Genomic DNA, 5,715 nt, shown 5'->3' with positions numbered 1-5,715 from the left:
TTGGCACTTCCTGACTACTGGATTCTCTTTCTATTTTCTTTTTCTTCTTGTCACAGACTCCTCATCATTCACAGGATCACATAAGGATTGGGCTTCAGCTTCCATCTTCCTTTTGCTTTTCTTGGATTTACAGAAGTTTTCTGAATTACTTCCTGTAGATCCATCCATCTCTCTACTTTCTGTTGCTAATTTGTGAGTTCTGGTAGTCACTTGGGTCATTGACATGCTACTGCAAGGCTTTTTCTTTTCCTTTCTTCTTTTTCTTTTCTTTTCTTGTTTTTTTTTTTTTTTTTTGAGACAGAGTTTCACTTTATTGCCATAGGTAAAGACCTGTGCCATCACAGCTCACAGCAACCTCCAAGTCCTGTGCTTAGGCGATTCTCTTGCCTCAGCCTCCCGAGTAGCTGGGACTACAGGTGCCCACCACTACACCTGGCTATTTTTGGTGACAGTTTGCCTGAGGCTGGATTTGAACCCACCACACTTGGTATGTGGGGCCAGTGCCCTACTCACTGAACCACAGGCGCAGCCTGGCTTTTTCTCTTTAGAAACATTTTTTCTCTACATTTACAGACTTCTAATATTTCTTTCCAGCCCCATCTCCCTTTATTTTTGTCTGGTCTGTTTCTGGATTTTCATTGGTAGTATTGTTATCAGGCAAGTCGGCCTCTTGCTTTTTGGTTTTCTTTAGTTTCACTTTTGAGACATCATTGTTTTTTTAGGAGAAGTAGGATGCTTAGATTTGAAGTGATGCTGTAGACTACAGTTCCTGGAAGCTGTGTAGTCACATATGGGGCAATTGAACTGCTTTGGGCTAACATGAGAGCTCTGCATGTTTTTTGAAGTAGCTTCTGTCTGATGTTTTGTAACCATGATGTGGGCAGTAAAGAGGTTTAGGTCCATTGTGACCCTGTCTTGGATGGCGAGTTACTTTACTTTTATTAGAGGCCATGTAACTGCACATGTAAATGGCTTGTCATCTGAATGAGTACACATATGTCTAGCTACATGAGTCTTCTGAAAAACTGAGTAAGGACAAATTTCACATTTATATAGGTTTTCTCCTGTATGAGTTCTAAGACCCTGAACATAATTTTTTTTTCTGTCTGAAAAATAGTTGCATTCCCCACACATGTATACTTTCCTTGGAAAATGGTTTCTCCAGTGTTTCCTCCAGTGATACTCACTAACTGTTGTGTATGTACAGATGATGCACTTACAGACTCGCTTGTTACCCCCAGCTATGGTGTGGTGTTTCAGATGTGCAGTAGAGTGAGCATATTGATTAGTACTACAATATGATTGTGCTATGTAGCTACAATATGATGTGGCTACTATGTGATTAGCCACAGTGGTCACAGTTAATGGGGTCTTGGAGGAATCCCCCACTTCTGATGTGGAAGAGCCAGAGTCCCTGGCTTTTGCTTGCTTCTCTGCACTTTCTTCATCAAAAAAATTTCTTGGCACTGTGTACTCTGATGTGATGTACAAACTGTTCTTCAGGTTTGCTTCATATTGGCATGGCTTACAGCGAAAGTGTTTGGCCTTCAAGTTCTTGCATTTGTCTTCTGCTCCAAGTGTTTCTGAAGGATGATCTTTATTTGAGCTGTCAACTTCTGGGGCAGGTGATGCCTCAAATACAGGCTGAGATTGTACAATACTGAGTTCTGAATTTCTCAGTTCCATGTTTATCAGTCCATTGGGTTCACCTTTTATTTGAGGAGATTCCTCAAGGTCTTCCCCATCACTCTGAACAGTTGTTATCCCCAACAGGCATCAGTTCTGCCATCTGTCTTTCTTCACCCACCAGGTAATCATAGCAGCTGTCATTTACTTCCCCAGTTAAAGCCACCTTTGCCAGTATGATAAGCTGAGGTGTGGCCATCTCAGCCTTGGAGAGGTTGTGTGCGTCATACAGTCATTAGGCAATGCCATGCCCATGCTGCTGCTGCCAGGGGGCAGCCCTCTTCCTCCAGAAGCTGGTCCCATTACCTGGTGGTTATTAACTGTATTCCTCCTTCCTTGGTGGAGGTGGGGCGGGCCGCTAAGCTTCAAAGCTCCTTCTCTGACTACTTTTCCTTGTTGCTGGAATTGCAGGGGAGGGAAGGGGCAGAGTGGAAAAGTTGGGCACAAGGGCGGTGGAAGCCCATGAAGGCCCAGGAGTGTGACTGCAGAGGGTGCTCACACCACTGGCATCTCCCAGCCACCTGAGCAGCCACCATCGTTGCCACAGTAGGGATCTGGGGCCCGTGGCCTCAGTGGTGCTCACTTTTAGCTTATGGAGCGTCACATGCCAGTGCCTTATTTTAAATAATATGTCACAACATGGTGACAGTTTATGACATTTCCGAGTCAAAAGTTAAGATCCCCAACTATTCAAGATGGGTATCTTTAGGGTGGGAGCTAAATTTATAAAACAGTAAGGACGTTATTGTCACAAGGGGCCTAAAAGCACCAGACCGGCTGTGTCCTCTATGCTCTAGCCCAGCTGACTCCATCTTCTCACTACATGTGCTTTCCAAGAGGTGCGGAAAAAAAATCAGTCACTTGGGCGGTGCCTGTGACTCAAAGGAGTAGGGCACTGTCTTCATATACCAGAGGTAGCAGGTTAAAATCCAGCCCTGGCCAAAAACTGCAAAAAAAAAAAAGCTCAGTTTCTCAGTGGGTCCCGCACATAAGGTGAGAGAAGAATTTCTTTAGGCGGAGATTAGGATGCATAAGCAGAAGGTTATTTTATATTAGAGACTGGGTGGAAGCCATTGGAAAGAGCAGAGAGCAGGGTGTGAGTGAAGAGGAGATAGCATTGGGAAGAGAGAAAGTGTAGTATCCCAAATAAAGTAAGGAAGAATACTCAGGCTGAGGTCAGATGGGTAGTTGGATTTAAGCAGAGGGGGAGTGAATGCAGCTGATTTCACAACGTGTTGTGAATGTGAAGGGTGTGTCCATTTTTCCTCTGCAGAGGTTGAAGACAAACATTTTTCTAGATGTTTCCCATCCTTAGCACTGATTGTTCTAAGAGAGGATAACCAGGAAGGGTGAGGTCTAGGAGAGCAGGTCTTCTCAAGGAGACCTCAAGGATACACCTGCAGGGTCCTCTCTGTGGTGACTCAGCCCTTGGGAAGTTGTAAACTTAACTTTCTAGAACTTGGAAATTTCCACTTCTGTGAACTCCTGTAGCTCTGTGGAGCCTGGAACAGCATTTCCTGCTTGATTGAAACTGACCAATGAGAAAGGTGTCCTTGGGTTGGAACTTTTTGACTGTAGATAAAAAGGGAAAGACCAAGCTAGTCTAGGAGCAAGGCCCTTTGAATTCTTCTATGCCCTAAGCTTCCGGCCAGTAAATAAAGCCCTTCCTCTTATAAAGGTGGTGATGGATGCTCTTTCTCTCTGTTGGGCCTCATTTTTAGCAACCGTTCATACTCTTTTGTTCCACGTGGGACACTCAGAAATCACGGGAGGCATAAAGGAACAAATACTGAAAGACAAAATAGCTCAGGAAATGTAAAGAAAAAGAATTTCCATGTTCTTTTGCTTAGTTTGTTGGGTTTATTAATGGTTTGTGAAAACAGAAGTCTACAAAGGTGAGGCAGCTGGAAACAAGAGAAAGGAGGCAGGCTGAGAAATTTTAGTACTTACTGAACAACTATGAATTTGTGTGTGTGTATGTTTATGTACATATCTATGTACAGATATGTATATATACATTTTGAGAAATGAAAATGTTTTCTTTTTCTTTCTTTTTTTTTGAGATAGTGTTACCATGTAACCCTGGGTAGAGTGCAGTGGCATCACAGCTCGCAGCAACCTCAAACTTCAGGGCTTGAGCGGCTCTCCTGCCTCAGCCTCCCATGTAGCTGGGACCACAGTTGAGCTGTGGTCCACCATAATTTCTAGCTTTTTTTTTTTAGAGACAGAGTCTTACTTTTATCGCCCTTGGTAGAGTGCTGTAGCCTCACAGCTCACAGCAACCTCCAGCTCTTGGGCTTAGGCAATTCTCTTGCCTCAGCCTCCCGAGTGGCTGGGACTACAGGTCCCCGCCACTATGCCAAACTATTTTTTGTTGCAGTTCAGCCGAGGACGGGTTTGAACCCGCCACTCTCGGTATATGGGGCCGGCGCCCAACTCACTGAGCCACAAGTGCCGCCCCTTTCTAGTTTTCTGTTCTTGTAGTGGTTTTCATTGCTTTTAGCAGGTCCAGGCTGTGTTCAAACCCACCAGCCCTGGTGCATGTGGCCAGTGCCTTGACCGTTGAGCTATGAGCGCTGAGTTGATAATGATTTTTTCATATATTCAAAGAGGCTGAGATCCAAGGCTGATGTCTACCATCCTATCTCTCTGGGAGGCTGAGGTCGGTGAATTGCTTTAGCTCAGGAGTTGGAGATCAACCTGAGCAAGAGTAAGACCCTGTCTCTACAAGGATATAAACATTAGCCAGTGTTGTTGACTAGAATGGGAAGCGTGGGCGTGGTGGTGGTGGGGCCTATAGTCCCAGCTACTTGGGAGGCTGAACCATGAGGATTGCTTAAGCCCAGGAGTTTGACCTTGCTATGAGCTATGACATTCCTGCACTCAGGTCTGTGGCAACAGAGTGAGACACTGGCTCCAATATAGATATTTAAACAATGAAAATACATTTTATTTTTTCGTCTCCTCTTTCTTTATAAATTTCAGATTAATATGGGGGTAGAAATGATTAGGGTACATAGTTTATGTTTGTGAGCTCAAGTCCATGTTGTAGATGTGCCTGTCACCTGTGAGGTGTGCTATATATCTTTACATTGTGCCTCTTAGGTGAGAGCACACCAATCTCCCTCTCACCTCCCCTCTAATTTTTGTATGATTTCACTTTGAAGATCAGCCATTCTTGCAATTTATGAGAATAAATTTGAGTTGGATTTTGCTTTTGTAACCTAGGAATGCAAGGCTCTGGATCCCTTTCCACCTAATTCCCTCCAGTATATTTTAACACTCTACAGGAGGACTGGTTTCCTCTGCATTTTCCCAAAGTATGGCAACTCTAGTGAAAATGTACCTCATTTGTTTCCTCAGCCTAACTCTTCTAGTTCTTGTAATCAAATCCTCAATTTTCAGTTTCTTTCTCATTTTTCCAAATGCTAATTTTCCATCCAATTTACAGTATTAATAGAGTCAAACCCCGCCCAAATGGGGTGGACCCGCTTTAAATAATGAACCCTTTACCCTCTCCCACCGGATGACCTACCTAAGAAAGGTGAATGGGTCCATCCCCTGTACTACTTCATCGGATGTCACACCTGGAAAATGTAAATGGGCCAACCCCCATCCTTACAACAGATGTCCAACCCAGGAAAGGGAATGTCCCCATCCCCACCTTCCTGACCTTAAAACACCTCCCACCCCACCCATTTTCACATTACCCATGTATACTTCTACTCCCTGGAGGTTGGAAATCTTACCCCACCTGCACCCAGGTGGAATAAAGCCATTTTAATTGCACACACCAGGCCTCTGTTTTCCTTTCATCTGGTGCCTTGGAATAATCTTTCATCTTTGGCTCTGTAACCTTTCAATTATCAATTATTTTTTTCTTTATATCTCAATTAAAACGGATGCAGTACTTTTGCTATTTGTCATTTCTTTATATAACAGTGGGTGATTTTTTTTTTTTTTTTTTGAGACAGAGCCTCAAGCTGTCACCCTGGGTAGAGTGCCATGGTATCGCAGTTCACAGCAACC

The 5,715-nt window shown here is 43.9% G+C and overlaps 1 pseudogene; it reads right to left on the bottom strand.

The window, feature by feature from the left end:
* The window catches only part of LOC100958686, a 2,797-nt pseudogene extending 575 nt beyond the window's left edge, over positions 1 to 2,222 (bottom strand).
* Positions 2,223 to 5,715: the final 3,493 nt, after the last annotated feature.

Source organism: Otolemur garnettii, unplaced genomic scaffold (genome assembly GCF_000181295.1).
Source record: "Otolemur garnettii isolate 467f Iridium unplaced genomic scaffold, OtoGar3 scaffold00335, whole genome shotgun sequence".
Taxonomy (NCBI): Eukaryota; Metazoa; Chordata; class Mammalia; order Primates; family Galagidae; genus Otolemur; species Otolemur garnettii.
Note: the sequence above shows the minus strand (reverse complement) of the source record. Positions and strands in the feature narration are given on the sequence as shown.